We start from the raw sequence: 19,338 nt of genomic DNA on the forward strand, positions 1-19,338 counted from the left end.
TGGCTCAGTCTTGTACGCGGTTGAGTGTCTGCCTTCAGCTCAGGTCATGATCCCAGGGTCCTGGGATCAAAGAGCCCTGCGTTGGGCTCCCTGCTTGGTGGGGAGCATGCTTCTCCCTCTCCCTCTGCCCCCTGCTTGTGCTCTCGCTCTTTATCTCAAATAAAAATAAATCTTAAAAAAAAATGTTGTGGCTTACCTGATTTGCTTCCCTTACCATAGTCCCAGCCCTGGTTTTGATCTTTGAATCAGTTTCTAGATGACTAAGAAAATTGAACTGAGATATAAGCAGATGAAAATGCAATCATCTAACACACATGGCCAGCCAGGATACTCCAGTGTAAATATTACTCCTTCTGGATGAGATCTATGGAGAACATTACTAAGAAAGCAGTTGGGACATTGTGAGGAAAGTGACCTAGTAAGTGTATTAACACATTTACTTGTGTTTTTTACAATTGTACATATGTACGATTAGCCACGGCTGATTAAATAGTAGGAAAACAAATGCTTTCTCTAGGTTTTTAGGTTCTGTTTTCTAGTTCCTTTTAGTGATTTTTAAAAGAACATTCAAGACCTTCTTCCTTGCAATGGACTGGAATATAAAGAGGAAATTAAATTCCTCAGGTAGCTTTCATTAAATCCCCTCTGTTTCGAAATCGGGACAGAAGGTCCTCTTAGTAACTTAAGAGTGCTTTGGAAGGTTGAGGAGTTCCAGATCCTGTTCTGGCTGGTGATGGAATTATATTCAGAAGATTAAGATACATAATATAGACGAAGGGTTTACTACGAGCATCTTTGTCCAACGGCCTATTGGACATCATTTCTGCCTGAAGAGCATCATTCTGCAATACCTGTTTTCATGTTTCAAAGAGGAGGAACTTAGTTTTACCCCAGAATAGCATTTTCAGAGGGACAGTGGCCACCAAAGTATTTTCACCATCTGTGAGCAGGCTTTTCTGTTTAAGGAAGGGCATTTCACACCTTCTAATACGGCATGCACTGGAGTTCTCAATGGACTGTCACTCATTGTGGGAATAAATTCTGTCAGGCCATAGCTCACGCACTGGTCTCTGCAGCAGCGGAAAAGATCCTGTGGCTTCAGGAATTGAGTGAGAGGAAAATAAGAAGGTGGGAGAAGACGGTGGAAGGAGTAGAGGGGGAAGGCTGCTTGGAGGAAGGCTAAAGCAGTGCTTCCCAGTCCTGTGGCATCACAGCACACACAGGACAACGGCAATGTTGTCTCAGGTACCGGAGTCAGTAGACGAGACTCTGGGCTTGCTCAAGGCCCTGCATGGGTGGCCTGAGGGCCGAGAGAATCACTATCTTGTCATGCTGTACCAGTTTGGTCAGTGCACTGGTGAGAAGCCCTGCTGGAGGGTGTAGCTCTTGGGAGGAGGGAGGGAGGGGCAGAGCTCAGACACCACTGCGTCGAGGCCCCTGCCTGCCGCTCGTCCCTAGTTGGCCTCTAACCCTGGCCCAGGGTTACAGGGCACATGTGTAGGAGGACATGCTTGGTCTGCAGGCCTTTCTCTGGCTCTGCCCATGCAAGCCCGGGAGGTCAGGAAGAGGGTGAGCAGCGGAGAATGCACACTGCAAGAGCAGTCACTTCTTCCCTTTAACTTCTCATCTGTAGACGGAGCAGCTTTGCACCGTTTATGCAGCAGGAAACTACTGAGCATCCAGCACATGCCAGACAGACCGAGTTTTCCCTTCTTGGAGCTTCCTTTCTGGTGTGGGGGGAGGGTAAAGAATGAAAATTAGAAAGAAGGTCAGCTGGCCATATGCGCCAGGGAGAGAGAGCGCTGGGGAGAAACTAGGGAAAGAAAGGGAGAAAGATAAAGCAGGAAGGGGCGTTAAGGACCCTCAGGACGGGATGGGGAATGTTGCTTTTTTAAATCAGATGGTCAGAGAAGGCCTCCATGGGAAAGGGAACCTTCGAGCCGAGGCCTGAAGGAAGTAGGGAATGAACCATGTGGCTGGTTCAAAGCACATTCCAAGCAGGAGGAATACCAGATGCAGAGGCCCTGCCTGTCCAAAAGTTCAAGGTGCAGCAAGGAGGCCAGTGCGGCAAGGAGCGCATGAGCAAGGGGAGGGCAGCAGGGGCTGATGTCAGGGACGTCATGGAGGCCTGACAGCTGAGGGCCTTGCTGTCTGCTGTAAAGGGCTAGGGAGATGGGAGTGATGGGAGCTGACTTCGGGTGTGGGTGGGTCACCCAAGCAGCTGCCACGCTAAGAGCCGGAGGGGACTCAGGATGAAGCTAGGGCGTCTGCGAGGAGGCATCACAGGTGAGAGATGTGCTGGCTTAGACCAACATGATGGCAGCGAAGATGGTGAATGATGGTCAGATTCTGAATTGTTTTAAGTGGAATTGACAGGATTTGCAGACAGGTGGGACATGGGGTGAGAAAGACTCTAAGAAACCTTGAGGATATCTCTCAGACCCCTTGCAGCACTAACATGGTATGAGTTTTTGTCATCAGTCTTTGGTCCTTGCCACCGGCCCCTGTCCTTTTGTACTCTAACGAATTCTTCGTGAATCGACTCTGATGGTCAGGGCTGATATCAGGAGTGACCACGTCTGGCTTAGTTTTTGCCCTTTGGTTTTCCTGGAAGAGAAACCTTTCAAGGGAGATACAAAGGTCAGGCATTGACTGTGACAGATCTTCTCAATAAGCCAAGGTTAGAATAAAGGCTCACCTCCCTTTAGAAGCCTTTCTTATAACCAGATTTGAATTCCCCTCAGATAGCTTTAAAGGAGAAGGGTGGATTATAGTTTGTCTGCTAAAAATTATTGTTCTCGATAACTGAACCATAATCAGTGGAAAGATGAGAACCAATGGAATCACTGGTTGCAGAAATTCATCTTATAAATGAGATGGTAGAGAAAAAAAAAAAGAGAAGCCCACAACCCCTGGTTTTGGTGCCAGTGCCAAGTGAGGCTCCATGAAAAGCCGAGAGGAAGCAGTCCTTTCACGAGTATCAGATCTGACCCACAGCTGGGATGTGACCGAGATGCTGTGATGACCTCCCCCCTCTCACTTGCCCCAAGAATGTCTGTCTGGTTTCAGTGTTTGCTCTTACAGACCTAAAAGTCGTGTTCCCATCATCACTTAGGGTCTAACATGTAAACCAGCTCTCTGATATGTTGGCTACCTGTTGGTGAAGACCTTTTATGGAATTACAACACCTTCTGACCTCTCAATGTGTATTCTAGAAAAGCTTCGTGGGCTAAGGATATAATAGGCCCAAGAATAGTATGATGAGGAAGGAATGATGGGTTTATATCGTCTTGTGCTTGATGCTCGGTTGTGTTACTCTGTTCGGCTATCGTAACACAATATCACGGGCTGGGTAGCTGAAACAGGTATTTATTTTCTCACGGTTCTGAGAGCTAGAAGCCTAAGATCAAGGTGCCTTTAGGGCTGGTTTCTGTGAGACCTCTTTTCATGGCTTGTGGATGGCTGCGTTCTCACTATGTCCTCACACGGTGTCTTCTCTGTGTGCTCGTGGAGAACTCAATGGTATCTTCCTCTTTTTTATAAGAACACCAGTCCTCTTGGCCCTTATGGCCACATGTAACCTTAATTACCTCCCTCAAGGTCCTATCTCCAAATACAGTCACGTTGGAGGTTAAGGTTTCAACCTAAGAATTTTAGAGGACACATTTCGGTTCATAATATCAGGCAAATGCTGCAAAAAAAAAAAAAAAAAACCTGTATTGAGGTATTATTTATATACAATAAAATATACACCTTAAAAATTGTTTTAATTTTATTAATATGGGTAACATACAGTATTATATTACTGTCAGGTGTGCAGTACAGTGATTTGACCATTCCACACATGACCTGGTGCTCATCACGACAAGCGCCCTCCTTAATCCCCATCACCTATTCCACCCATCCCCCCCAACCCACCTCCCCTCTGGTGACCATCAGTTTGTTCTCTGTAGTTAGCAGTCTGTTTCTTCATTTGTCTCTTTCTCTCTTTTTTTTTCCTTTGCTCATTTGTTTTGTTTTTTGAATTCCACATGAGTGAGACCATATGGTATTTGTCTTTCTCTGACTTATTTCACTTAGCACAATACTATTCAGCTCCATCCATGTCACTGCAAATGGCAAGATTTCATTCTTTTTTATGGCTGAATAATATGCCATTACACACACACACACACACACACACACACACACACATACATCTTCTTTATCCATTGATCAGTTGATGGACACTTGGGCTGCTTTCATACCTTGGCTATTGCATATAATGCTGCTATAAACAAAGGGGTGCGTGTATCACTTTGAATTCGTATTTTCGTGTCCTTTTGGTAAATACCTAGTAGTGCAATTGCTGGATCTTAGGGTAGTTCTATTTTTAACTTTTTGAGGAGCCTCCATATAGTTTTTCACGATGGCTGTACCAATTTGCATTCCCACCAACAGTGCAAGAGGGTTCCTTTTTCTCCACATCCTCACCAACACCTGTTGTTTCTTCTGGTGTTGATTTTAGCCATTCTGACAGGTGTGAGGTGATAGCTTATTGTGGTTTTGATTTGTATTTTCCCTGATGATGGGTGATGTTGAGCATCTTTTCATGTGTCTGTTGGCCATCTGCATGTCTTCTTTGGAGAAATGTCTGTTCATGCCTTCTGCCCATTTTTTATTTGGATTATTTGGTTTTTTGGGTATTGAATTTTATAACTTCCTTATATATTTTGGATACTAACCCTTTATCAGATATGCCATTTGCAAATATCTTCACCCATTCAGTAGTTAGCCTTTTAGTTTTGTTGATTCTTTCCTTCGCTGCGCAGAAGACTTTTATTTTGGCACAGTCCCCATAGTTTATTTTTGCTTTTATTTCCCTTCCTCAGGAGACCTATCTAGAGAAAAGTTGCTACAGCCAATTCCAGAGAAATTACTACCTGCGCTCTCTTCTAGGATTTTTATGGTTTCAGGTCTCACACTTAGGTCTTTAGTCCATTTTGAATTTATTTTGGTGTATGGTCTAAGAAAGTGGTTCAGTTTTGCCAACACCATTTTTTGAAGCGATTGCCTCTTTCCCATTGCATATTCTTGTTCCTTTCTTGTGCCTTTGTCGAAGATGAATTGACCATGTAATCATGGGGTTATTTCTGGGCTCTGTACTCTGTTCTGTTGCTAGGTATGTCTGTTTTTGTGCCACCCCCATACTGTTTTGATGACTGCAGCTTTGTAGTATAATTTGAAATCCGGAATTGTGATACTTCTAGTTTTGTTTTTCTTTCTCAAGATTGCTTTGGCTTTCAGGATCTTTTGTGCTTCTGTCACATTTTAGGACTCTTTGTTCTAGTTCTGTGAAAAATGCTGTCAGTATTTTGATAGGGATTGCATTAAATGTGTGGAGGGCTTTGGGTAGTAAGGACAGCTTAACCATATTTGTTCTTCCAATCCATAAGCTTGGAATATTTTTCCATTTGTTTGTGTCCTCTTCAATTTCTTTCATTAGTTTTATACTTTTCAGAGTACAGATCTTTCACCTCCTTGGTTAAGTTTATTCCTCGTTATTTTATTCTTTTTGGTACAATTATAAATGGAATTGTTTTCTTAATTTGTCTTTCTGCTGCTTCATTATTAGTGTAAAATATACACCTTTAAAGTGTGCATTTCGACAAAGTAGATAATCGCATAATATGGCCATATATTGGCTACCACAGTCTAGATAGAGAACAGTTCTATTGTCCTGTCCCTTGTGCTCCTTCCAGTCGATTTTCAGCCCCTACCATAGTCCCTAAGTAGCAGCTAATCTTTTTATTCCAGTAGACTGGATTTATCTTTTTTAGAGTTTCATATCAGTGAAATCATACATGTAGGCTTTGTCTGTCTTCTTCCACCTAGTTTAATGATTTTGAGATTTCCCCCTGTTGCTTTTTGTATTAATAATTTGTCACATTTTATCATTGAATAGTATTCCATTTTATGGATGTATCACGATGTATTTATTCACCTGCTAGTGAACATTTGGCTTGTTTCCAGTTTGGGGATGTTATTTAAAAAGCTGCTAGGGACAAATTTTGGGGCATGTGCTTTCATTTCTCTGGGGTGAATGCCTAGAATGAAGTTTCATAGTTGTATGATAAGTGTATGTTTAATAAGAAATTGTCAGATTGTTTTCCAGAAGTGACTGTACTAATTTACATTTCCATCAGCAATGCATCAAAGTTCCAGTTACTCAGCATCCTTGTTAGCTAACCTGATATGGTCAGTATTTTGCATTTTAGCCATTTTAGTGGATGTATAGTGATATCTCATTGTGGCTTTATTTGCAATTCACTGATGACTAATGATGATGTGCCTTTTTTTTCATGTGCTTTCTAGTCCTTTTAGTATCTTATATTGTGAAGCATCTATTCCAAACTTTTGACCCATTTTTAAAAAATATTTTTTTTATTTATTTGACAGAGAGAGAGAGAACATGAGCTGGGGGGTGGGCAGGGAGGAGAGGGAGAGGGAGAAGCAGGCTCTCCACTGAGCCAGAAGCCCAACATGGGGCTCTATCTCAGGGTCCTGGGGTCATGACCTGAGCTGAAGGTAGACTTAACTGACTGAGCCACCCACGCACCCCTTGACCCAATTTTTGAGTTGTCTTCTGATTATTGGCTGTAAGACTTCTTCACATATTCTGGATATAAGTCTTTGAATATATTATATTTCTCCCAGTCTATGGCTTGCCTCTTTATTTTCTTAAAGTTATCTTTAAAGGAGAAGACTTTTAAAAGTTTGATGAATTCCAGTCTATCCATTTTCTTGCTTTTATGATTCATGTCTTTTACATTCTTCCTAAGAAATCTTTGCCTACCTCAAGTTCATAAAGATTTTCTCCTCAGTTTACCTCCAGAAGTCTTTTTGCTTTAACTCCTTGAATTCTGTGATCCATTTCCAGTTATGTTTACGTATGGCAAGAGATAAGGACTGAGGGTTGTTTGTTTTGTTTTCGCGTATGGATTCTAGTCATTCCACCACCATTTGTTGAAGAAACTATGCTTTTTCCATTGAATTATCTTGGCACTTTGATCGAGAATTAATTGACCCTAAAATTGTGAGTTTATGTCTGGACACTCTTCTGTTCCACTGATCTGTCTGTTCCTTCGTGTATGATGTAAGAATCTTATGTTATACTTCTGTGTACCCCCTCCCATCCTCCGTGCTATTTTTGGCATTCATTTCACCTCTATATGTTTTATAAATACCACAATACAGGGGGGCCTGGGTGGCTCAGTCAATTGAGCATCTTACTCTTGGTTTCAGCTCAGGTCCTGATCTCAGGGTTGTGAGATTGAGCCTTGCGTCAGCCTCCACACTGGGTGCGGAACCTGCTTGGGATTCTCTCACTCCTTCTGTCCCCCTCCCCCCGCCTCTAAAAACAAAACAAAACAAAAAACCACAATACATTGTTACTACTTTTGCTGTGAAGTTAATTATCTTTTAAAAGCAATAAAAATAAGAAGAAAGTCTCTATATATACCTTCATATTTACCATTTTAATGCTTTTCATTCATTTACATATAGTTACATTACTAACTCATATCATTTTCCTTCTACCTGAAGCATTTTTAGAATTTTTCTTGTAATGAATGATTGCTAGTGATGAATTCTCTCACTTTTTGTTTGTCTGAGAAAACCTTCATTTACTTTCATTTTTTGAAAGATATTTTTCCTGCATATAGGTTGACAGTTTAGTCTTATAGTACTTTAAAGGTTTTTCTCCATTTAATTATGACTTTCATAGTTCCTTTCTTTTTTTTTTTTCCCTAAAGATTTTATTTATTTGAGAGAGCACAAGAGAGATTGAGTGACAGAGAGAGCACGATAGAGACAGAGAGAGTGCGGTAGGGGAAGGGGAGAGGAAGAGGCAGAAGAAGGGAGCCCAATGTGGGGCTTGAGCCCAGGACCCCAGGATCATGACCCGAGGTGAAGGCAGTTGCTTTAACTGTCTGAGCCACCCGGTGCCCCTGAAAAGTCTGGCACTCTTATATCTCTACTTGCCATGTCCTTTTTCTCTGGATCCTTTTAAGATCTTCTTTTTATCAGTGTTTTCGGAAATTATATTCTCTTGTGCCTTGGTGTGGTGTGCTTTTGGTTTATCCTGCTTGAGGTTTGCTGCATTTCTTAGATTTGTGCATCACTGAGGCTCTGTTAATTTTCTTTTAGCTTTTTTTTCCTCTTTATTTAATTTGAATAGTTTGAATTAACATGTCTTCTAGTTCACCAATCTTTTCTTTTTCAATGTCTAATGTGCTCTTAGTCCTAGTCAGTGACCATTTCATTTCAGAACTTGTCTTTTTCATTTCTAGATGCTCCATTTAAAAGATCTTCCATTTCTCCTCTTACAGTGCTTATGTGTTCCTTTCAATACTTGGATAATGGTTATTGTTCTTATCTGCTAATTCTCTTATTTCTACTTCCACTTCCTGATCTTTCGTTGGATTTTTCATATTTTTCTGCGTGTTGGCATACCTAGTAATTTTGAATGTATGCTAGACATTTTGAATGTTACATTGTTGTGTTTAGATTTTGTTTTCTTTGAAGAATGTTGGATTTTGTTCTGGGAGACGACTAAGGTAATCTTGGTTCAACACGATCCTTTCAAGGCCTATTTTTAAACTTCTTAAGGTGGGTCTGGAATAGTCTTTTCTGTAAGTATTCTTTAGCCTTCCTCTTAAAGCATGACCCACTGGGTTCTCTACTGAATGCCCTGAGTAATCAGTAAGAACTCTCCACTCTGGCTGGTGAGAACTTGATGGCTCTTAGTTCACTGTGAGCACTGTGAATTGTTCAGTTTATAGCTTTCCAGTCACTCTCTTCCTGGTGTGTGGAATTTCACCCTATTCATGCATGTCTTAGTATTTAGTAAACTTTCCTCCTCAGAGGAAAAGTGCTCCTCAAGTGCTCCTCAGAGTGTCTTGTCTATATAGCTTCCTCTCTCTGAAACTGCCCTATAAACCCTAGCCATGTAAGCCTTTCCAGATTCTGATTTCTTTCCCTGCAACTCAGTGAAAACCCTGGACTCTGCCTGGGATTTCGTCCCTGCCTGGGAATGTGCCTCCAGGGTGAGAGCTGAGGTAATATTTTATATCTCATCTATCTATCTATCTATCTATCTATCTATTTATCTAGGTATATTGTATCTTCTTTTAGGGCTGACAGTCCTAAGTTACCTATTGTCCAATGTCTGAAAATAGTTGTTTCATATATTTTATGTTTTTCTAGTTGTTAGTGGAAGGAGGGCAAATTTTGGTCTCTGTTTCTTCATCATCAAGTCCATTCTACAAATATTTATTCATCATCCTACACAAAAGTTGCCATCTTAAAATACTATTCAATTTGAAGATGTAATCTGAGATGTTTTGTGTTCTTTTTTCTTCTTCCATAATTAAAAAATAAACTATGGATTTTTTAAATACATTTAAAGAACTGCACTGCATTGTTTATGTTTATTATTGCAGAACTGTGTGTATTCCCACAGTGATTCCTATGCCTTATTCTCTTCACCCACACACCCACTCCAACTAGGACTCACGTGACTTCTTGATATAGTATTTAGTTTCTGAAATGGCTCTCAGACCTTTTCCCGGGGAATTTCTAAGCCTTTCGTGGCTAGAGTTCTAGGAATGACCATTCAAGGCTTACTTCTTATATTTTCCAAGAATGGAAAATTATTATATATGTTTTATATTCACTGTACGTACAGGAGAAACAGAAGATAGTAAATATATAATTAATGTGGATATTTATGCCATCTGAATTGTACCGGGCTGTGACTTTCTCACAGAACTTTCTCTGTTTGAGTGGTTAACATGCCTTATAAATGTATGACTTCGTGGCTGGGCCAGCTTTCACAAAAGTGTTAAGAGAAGGAAAATCTTAAATACTGGCTTGATTTCTTAATTTAACAACAAGAGATGATTCTTATACTATACTCCCCATGTGTAAAAACATGTCATTTTTATTTCTAAAGTCTATGGAGGGTTTTTTTTCTTTTAAAGCCGATGTTTATGTTGGTGATTTTTTAAAATCCCCCATTAAAAAGGATCTGAACCTTCTAGATCTCTGGGAGAAATGCTATATATATAGCCTCAGCCATATATTTTTTTAAAAGGGTTATGTAGGACTTTTATAACCTATAAAAGTTTGATGGCTCCCTGCTCAAGAGAAAGCAAGTGATTACTCAGCCATGCTAGGTGGGAGTTCAGGTTAATATAAACAGAGAGATGTTGAGAGATTTTATATCCAAAGGGTCAAAGAAGAGAAGCATATGGAGATATGCATCCAGAGATTTTGTACAAAGGGAGAACATTAAAGTAATAGACTGTTGCATAGTAAACTTCCTCCCAAGTGGTAGACATTACTATTATTATTATTTTTACTCAACCAATGTTCTGAAAACAATTTTGTCTGCTTTGTGTACTTACAGTGGACTGAATTCATACTCTCTCCCTGCCCCTGCTCCCAGGCCACTGCTTCCTGGAACTTTATTTAGTGCTCTTAAAAGTGAGTGGACTTTTGTCATCCTCAGCTTGAACACCGTATGTTAAGAAAAGGAAAATCACCCCACTGAAAGTTATATAGTTCTGCTGGTGTGTTTTTAACCATTCGGTTTACTTCTATAAGTAAGTAACCCCCCCATCCCTACTCCCTTGTCTCAGGGAGAGTGAAGACTATTGAAAACATGTCCTTAAAAATCTCCGCCTCAGAGGGACATCCTTGAGATCTACCACCTTACAGTTCTGATCAGTTTGTGGGTGATAGTGCTTTGTGACATTCCTTTTTGTAACAAATCATTCATGTTCAAGCTCAAGTTATATTATGCTTCAGAAAATAAAACATCACAGGTGAGGGGTTTTCTTGGTCGTTGCTTTTGTTTTTCAATATCTTTATGCATAGCGGTGCTTTTCAGAGTGTGGCCTGGGATCGGTAGCATCAACATCATTTGGAACCTAGTTAGAAATACAAATTCTCAGGCCCTGCCATCTCTATTTTAGATCATTCTGATGTATGCTAAAGTTTAACGGCTGCTGGTGTGAACCCCAGAAAATCTCCTATATCTGACTTAATTTATTATAAGCCACATCATATGAGATATGAAGATGTAATCAGTCATGTCCCCAGCTACTGTTGCCTTGGAGATGTTTAATGGTGTAACACGGGAAGTGCCATGCTGCTAAGCAAATGTCAAACTCTGAGAAGGAAGAGACTTTCTGCCAAAAGCCTTCTAGAACACCTCCTTTCACAGCCCTAGCAGCCAAAGGGAGAGGATTAAGACATCAAAACCTTGGAAGGTGCTAATACAGGCCCCTCAGGCTGAGCTGCAGCCTTGAGGCACCTTTAGCTAGTTAAGAAGTAAAATCCCAAGGCTCAAAAGCTGTTCTTGAAACAGAAGTATCAAAAGACTGAATTTAGCAATCTGAACATGAAGCGGGAAACTCCTATCCCTGTGTAGACCGTACCGTAGGGAAGCCCAAGGAAGTCTTGACAAAGAGCCTGGTTTCTTAGCCACACTAGGGAAGGGGGGCATGTACTTTTTAGGGTGGAGGACCTAGAGGTGGACAAATCTGTCATCTTCATGAAAGTCTATGATTCATTCAGCATGTATTGAACACGTGTTGTCTCTGGATCTGAGCACTAGAGATCCAGCAGTGAACACAGAAGGGGATCCAGGCCTTATGTCCTTCATGTTCTCGCTGTGTTCTGGCGATGGTGAAATGTCAGTGGTGGTGCTGGATGGCTATTTTCTGATTTATAGACTCAAGATTCTGGGCCTTAGAGAGTGCAAATCCTGATAAAGAATCCCTTTTATAAACAAGACTTATTTTTCCTGGGAGTGCTCCCTGTTCTCATGTGTACCTTGATATCCAAGCTGGAAATTTTGGAATTGGTTTTGATATCACAGGCTTCCTGGCCCCTCAATGAGTCGGCAGTTCATCCCAGGGATTCGTTCTCAGTAAGGTCTCTGGAATTTCCCTTCTTTTCCATTCTTACAAATTCCATCAACTCAATGTCTTGGTATTAGTCTGCTCAGTCTACCATAACAAAGTACCATGGACTGGGTGGTTTAAACAACAGAAATATATTTTCTCAGTTCTGGAGCAGATGGTGCCTTTTCACTGTGTCCTCACATGGCCTTTTCTGGGTGTGTGTTGAGAGAGAGAGAGAGAGAGAACGCGCGCGCTTGTGCGTGCGGGCTTGGGAGCACGTGTGTGAGAGCGAGCTCTGGTGTCTCTTCCTCTTCTTGTAAGGACACCAATTCTACTGGATTAGGGTCTCACCCTGACCTCATTTAGCCTTAATTACCTTCTTAAAGGTCCTGTCTCCAAAAATAGTTACACTGCAGGTCAGGGCCCCCACATACAAATTGGTGGGGGGGGGGGACACGACTCAGTTCATACCAGTCCTTTTTATGTCACCCCTGGCTCATTATAGCTTCTTGCTAATCCCCATGCCTGACCCCCTTCACCAGTTCTTCTTGAATATGCAGCCAGGCTCACTCAAGTAAAAAGCACTTTTAGTGTACAGTCTTACTGAAAAACCTCAGTGATCCCCAATAACTAGGATTTTACCAAACTCCTTGATCTGGTGTTTGATTCCCTGGTCACAGCCAAAATAATGCTACTCTCTTCCCCTACACCACACACCTTTTGAATAATCTGCTTTATTGTTCTGTGAGCATTCGGTGTGCGTTCCCTCCCACTTCTAGGTCTTTGCTCACATTATCCTTTCTGGAATGTCCTCTTTTCCACTTATTCAATCCTGCCCTTTCTTTCAAGTGCCATACTCCATCTCCTCACCATCACTTCCACCCACAGTGATCTTTCTCTCTGGGCTTGGATTATTTTTTCAAAGCAAGTGTGAACACACTTCTCTGTGTGTATGTCTGTGTTCCTGATGGAACTGAGAGTGAGTACCAAGGCTGTTACTTCTGTGTGTCCCTCATAGTGCCTGGTACAGGGGTGAGTACTCAAACAGTGTTCTCACTGAGGATGGGTGGATGGATGGATGGATGGATGGATGAAAAAGAATGACACTCCTTTGATAAGGTTTTCTGAGAATATTAATTTACATGAGAAAAGGTCCATAACCCTACCCCAGTCTCTTTCTCACAGCAACGCATTTTAGGTCTCTGGATAACCTTCACCACTGTTTGTCATCCCAATCCTCCATAACCTTCTAAACTCCATAGATGTATGAGAATGTTTCTGTCAAGTTCTCCAAGTGCTCATTACTGTCTGATACATGGTAGCCACTCAGTAAATATTTGCTGAATGAATGAATGAATGAATGACTTTGCCTCACATCGTGGAATGAAATTTTTTGGAGTGGATTGTATGCCTAGCAAAGGGCACACGGGCAGAGGAGGACCTGCTTTGAAATCTGACCATTTTTTTCTTACCCATGAGGCATTTAGGAAATTGTACACTAATTTGGAAACAAATGTGCTTTGCTTTATATATTGTATATCTTAAGTCAGATTGAATTAATGAATTAGTGAATTAATCATTTGTACCCTGACTTTAAATACCCCAAAATTCAAAGTGCTATATGAGTATTTATGAAGCCATGCAGTGTACTGTTTTAAAAAGCCAACATTTAATCACTTGACAAACACAAATTTATTGTGTATCACAATGGATTTGTTCTGTGAATCTAGATTTTCATATGGGAGTTTCCTTCCAGATGGTAGAACCCACACATCGGAGTTTCAGGATCTTCCGTCTTCTCTTCCCCCTCTAATTTTACCATCCCCCCCCCCCCAGGAGACACTCTCTAGTTAGCTCATCTGCTAACTGTCTTCTGGATGCACCAAAAGGTCTGGCTGTCATGGCCCTTCCCCAGCAAGCCTTCCCCAGCCATCATAAGTACCAAAAAGAACGGACAGTTTCACTCATTTTTGCTGTCACACCTCCACACCCATGTATCATGCTCTGTCATTTCTCGTAAGTCCCGCGTACCTGATCGCTCTATAAGCTCCTTTGGAGTAGGGCTATACTGTGTGTTTTGTTTGTATATTTTTTTAATGCCTGATACTCCTATGAAATGTATTTACAAGGTTTTTGGCAGTGCGTGTTTTCTCTCTCATGGCCTATTTGAGAATTCCAGGAGAATTCTGAAGGTGAGTGGCGAGCATATTCTGGAGTGTCTCTCCAGGGTTGACCCAGTCCCTCCTGGGATGTCCTTGTTAATGGGAAGGACAGATCACTTCTGTATTACGTGGATTCAGGGCGCAGTGCACAGTGGATTCCATTTCGGTGACGTTGACCACAGGAAGTCAGATGTTGGCTGAATCTCTTTCTACATTTTTTCTGTTTGCATCTTTTACAGCTGGCATGGGAAAAGGGCCCTATGGGCTAGTCAAACCTTCTCCTCAATTTCATTTGGTCTGTGGCAAAAGGTTCAAGAAGTGATGCACCTATACTTAAATGTATTACTTATTGTTATTCTTTAAAAAAAATTTTTTATTACTTTGTAGGAATATTTTGCCACAGCAGTGGGTCCCTGTGTCTTTCATTATCTTTCGCTTTCTGCTTCTGTACTGTGTCAGGCTCAGTATTTCCTTTGTAAGTGGGTATGCATTTAAATTCTGTCTTCGTTTCCATCTCTCTCTGATTCTTTAATTTTTTCCATCTTCCATCTTCTGTCTAAAGGACAAAAATCAGTGGAAGTTCCTAAAAGAAAATATACTGAGCTAAGTTGTTTTGAGGATGTATTAGGAAACATAATGCTTATTCATTTATGTTACTTTTGTGTTCAGTTTTTCCCAAAGCGAGATCTGTGAAGCTCCTGTTTCTCATCTGTGTCACTTTACATCCACTTAGGAACCTCGACAAATAGAGACACATCTTCCACGGTCGTAATCAGTCTATATATACCATATATTTTTAACCTAACATTATTTCATCTATGCACTTTTAAATAGTGGTATTCTGGCATGTTAGCATAGTTTGCTGAGCCATTCCCTGAGTGTTTGATGTTTGTATTATCTCCACTGTCATTACTGCCAAGAGTGTTACAAACATCTTTGTATAAGTTATTATTTTATTCTGTTGGCTTTTTCTGATGTATATTACCAAAAGGAGGATTAACAGATCAAAGTGACTTAGAAAACTAAGAGCATAGAACATCAAATTCTACTCATTAAAAGAAAAAAAAAATACCCAACTTTGAGTCCGAACAGTTAAGAGAAAGGCAAAAGAGGAAGAAATAGGAGAAAAAAATTCACTTATTCAACAAATATTTGAGCACCTACTGTGTGCTAGGCACTGTTCGAGGAGTTTGGGATCCTTTAGTAAATAAGAAACCAAAAAATTCCCGCCCTAGTTGGGCCTGTGTTCTGGTGGGAGAAGGTAGATAATCAGCATAATAATAAATGAGCTAATTATATAATAAGCTGGAAGGTGATGAGTGCCATGAAGAAAGAAAAATAGAGCAGGCTGAGGGGAATCAGGAGTGATGGAGAGACAATGGAGGGAAGTGGGTTGTGATTTTAAACAGGAGTTATTGTGTAGGCGACATTTGAGCAGAGACTTAAGGGAGGGGAGAAAATAAGCCACATAATATTTGATGGAACAGAAGAAGAGTCAGAAGGAAGAGCTCCTGGCTAATAATGTTAGGTCTCCTGGAGAAGCAGCAAGGAGGCCAGTGTGGCTGACACAGAGAGAGCGAGGGCCAGAGGGAAGAGGGCTGAGAAAGGCCAGGCAGGGGCCACGTCAGGTAGGGTTTTGTAGGCTCTTGTAAGGACGGTGATTTCTACTCTAGTTCCCAAAGGAGTCTGTGGAAAGGGTACACTGGACTTGCTTTCTTTGCTGGCAGATGCTGGACCTGTCCTTGACCCCTGAATCCAAGTCTCTGGGATGGGACCAGGGAACTGTTTTTATTTCTGACAAAATCTTTAGGATGATTCTGATGTGCAGTCAGGTTTAACACCACTCCTTCCGTTCAAAGAGTCCACTATTCTAAATTAAAAGTAATTTAGTAAAAGGAAGTAGAAATTTCATAGCATCCCCAAATGCTGGTGATTTAGAGATTTTGGAGATTATCTAGGAAATGGGGGCCCCGAGGTTAAGTGACTTGCCTGAGGTTACACAGCAATAAGAGGCAGCAGTAGGTTTCGGATTCGCCCTCCTCACTCTGAGTTCAGTGACCCTTCCCCTGTACCAGGCTACTTAATGCACTCTCTCATTTCTCGTGTCAGGTGGTTAGATTTCCAATAAGCTCCACCATTAAGAATGTAGTTTGAATCCAGAAGGTCTGTAAGGTTCATTGGTTGATTAAATGTTTGGTTATCTAAAGACCAATCAGAAAGCTGCTATTGTTTTAACCTTCTTGGTTAAGAACAATTCAAAATGTATTAATCACATTTTCTGCCTCTTTAGAGGAGTTCTGGAAGAGTCGTGCCATTTTAGAATGGGAAAGACCTTAACTGTTCATGATCTTGCACTGCCTCTGGGTCATAATTCTGAAATAAGCTCTTATTTGACATCAGTATAAAATATACAGGCCACTCAACTGACCCTGGACATATCTAAGGTTTAGTTTTTGAAGAAATTTCTGATTTCGTTTGCTTTCTTTTGATTCGTTTCTTGGACATTGACTGGAACTAAATTTTTTTTCCACTTAATTTAATTTTTTTATAATGTTGGTTTCTCTGGCCCTATTATGTAACTTGAGCCTAAATGTTATCTGCAGTGTCTGAGCTGGTAGACTTTGCTGTTGTCCTGGAACACATTGAAATTGTGGCTTGGGAATCAGTTCAGAAATCACGAACACAAGCAAGAACTCAGGCCTCAGAGTGAAGCTGGGGAATGATTTCAGGTCAACCGTTTCTTCTGCACTTGCATACTTGCACATGTTTCAGCAACCAGAACTGTGCCCACAAAAGGGCAGGTTACACATCTCCCCGAGAACACTTGGTGGAGATGATTAGGATGCATTATTTTTTTTTTCCTTTTACTAGGTCAGAATTGGCAGTGGGAGCTGTGTATGAGGAAGATATTGGAACTCTTGCTGCTCTGGGAATGGGAGGAAAAATGTACACCTAGTGCATTCCATCTTCTCGGAAGAGCTGCGTTCAGGGAAAGGCGCTGGTCGCAGTACAAAGGCTAAAGCCGCTCCGTACTGTTTGATAGTTACCCTGACGTCATCTACTCTCTCAAGGCTTAATCTTCTTTTTTTTAATGTACAAAGTTCAACCTAAATTGGTTTCTGGGTGACTTGTCCCTTCATGATTCAGCCTCCAATGTTCTCCACCAGAAGACCGCTTGTAATTTCTGTTTTATCTTCCTGTCTTCAAAAGCCTCAGCCAGTGACTGGCCCTTTTCTCTTCCCTGGGTGCTTTCATCATAGTGACCACATTCCTAGAGGAGACTCTGAAGTGGACCCCGTAACATAAGAATTAACATGGCTCTAAGTTTCACAAAAAGCTGCCACTGGTAGCTCCTTGAAGGATGACTGAAATGGGGACGTATAAGAGAATCATAGCTTTAGGAATGATTAACTCCTGACTTAACATGAATCAGGGATTTGTATGGAGAGTAGCAGTTTTGGAAGTTAGCTCTGATGGCGTTTGCTCAGATTCTGAACAGTCACTTGGAAGCAGAGCAGATGGCAGCCATGAGACTTGGGCCTTTTTCAAATGAATGACTATCTCTGTATCTGTCTTGACCATTTAATGTTGTGCTCATATAGGCATGGATAGGGCCAAGGAAGCATGGACCTGGGGAGCCTGGAGGGAACTGCGGAAGACGCCATGATGCCGGGAAAGACAGACCACTGCAGCTGGGGGAGAGCAGCTAGCAGAAAGCCCTCAGTTCAGCTCTCGGTTTCATAAGGGGTTTGGCTCGGCTGAAGAGAGCCACCTTGCCCACAGCTGCTGAGGTGGCTTACAAGTCATATTGTGGGAATATAAACGCCCATCCTCCTAGCCTCACCTCAGGACAACTTTGAACTGTCATCCCAAACAGAAACAGACTTTTTCATGCCATCAAAAAAAAAAAAAAAAAAAAAAAAAAGACAGAAAGTTGGAAAGTTGGAGTACTGACCTGAGAAACAGAGAAGCAAAGATAGAACTAGGTTAGACTAGTTCTTTTTCCTCTCTATCTTTGCATTTGGGATGTGGAGTGACATCTGCTTCTCTACAAAGGTTAGGAGCTGTCATATGAAGTCTTCAGCCACTCTAAAAGTTGGTGGTATGGAGAGAGAAAGGAAGGGAAGAAGCAAAGAAATTGTTTCAAATTGAATACTTACTTCTTTGTACTTAGCATTATACTCCGTGTTCTTGCCCTTGCTCTTGTAAACAACCCTAGATTGAATCCCCTTTTCTCCCCTCTGCCGCTGTGGCAGCAGGCAGGAATCACTAAAAGAGCCAATGAATGAATGGCAGTGGTGTCTCGCATCTCTAACCCCCATTTCACATCATGGGGAGGCTGAATGGCATCCTTGCTTCTAAAGGTATGCTGATTCTCCTTGGATGAAGCTTGGCCCATGTATGCCTCACTCGGGGAAGTAAGGGAAGGCTGTTTTGAATACCCAGCCCAGAGTGTGAAGAAGAGGCCTTGACAGCAGGAGGCTGGATAGGGTAGAAGCCAGGGCAAATTAGATGACATCCAAGCAGGAGGTGAAAACTCTGGAGGAGAAAGCCCAGAACCACACGGACAGCTTCTTTCTGTTCCTTGCATGGATCTTAGGGGAATTTGTGTGTTTAAAGTTTCCTTCCTCTGCAGGGTCTCCCATCCCTTGGCATGAACCTCCAAACGTTGAGGTTAGATATGGAACGGACTTCTAAAGACTCAGCCCACAGAGTATGTGAGGGAAGTGATGGGCGGACTACGGAAGCATGAGGTCTCTCCTTCACTCCCTGAGTGTGCCAAGAGGAGAGCCAGTCATTTGGGTGGGCTTGGGCTGTTGGGGTGGGGGGCGTCTTGGTCTTTTGCTCAGGGGTGTGGTAAAATGTGTTCGTGAAAGGCGAGAGGCGTATTGCAGGGTCCCCAGGGCTCCCCAGCCCTCAGGGCCGGCCTGGGTGCGTGCTGCGAGGGGCAGCGGGGGCAGAAGGGATGAGGCCTCGGACCGCGGAGGAGGAGGGCGGGCGCGGAGGCGTGGTGCCAGCTGCAGCGCGCTGGGGCCCCGTGGGCCGAGCCGAGCGGCGGGTACACTCGCCCAGCCGGGGAGAGCTCGGGGAGCGCCGGGCGGGGCCGGGGGGCGCAGTGGGACCCGAGCGGCGGCGGCTGCGGAGCGGGGGCACCCGGAGAGGAAGGAGGGTGGGAGCGAGGGCGGGAGGGGGACGGGCGCGGACCGAAAGTGGGGAAAGAAGGT

At 42.3% G+C, this 19,338-nt stretch overlaps 1 protein-coding gene across 3 annotated transcripts in view; it reads left to right on the forward strand.

The window, feature by feature from the left end:
• Window positions 1–19,338, forward strand: part of PDE8B (phosphodiesterase 8B) — a 330,881-nt gene that overhangs the window by 90,673 nt on the left and 220,870 nt on the right. The window lies entirely within an intron of this gene.

Source organism: Ursus arctos, unplaced genomic scaffold (assembly GCF_023065955.2).
Source record: "Ursus arctos isolate Adak ecotype North America unplaced genomic scaffold, UrsArc2.0 scaffold_5, whole genome shotgun sequence".
NCBI lineage: Eukaryota > Metazoa > Chordata > Mammalia > Carnivora > Ursidae > Ursus > Ursus arctos.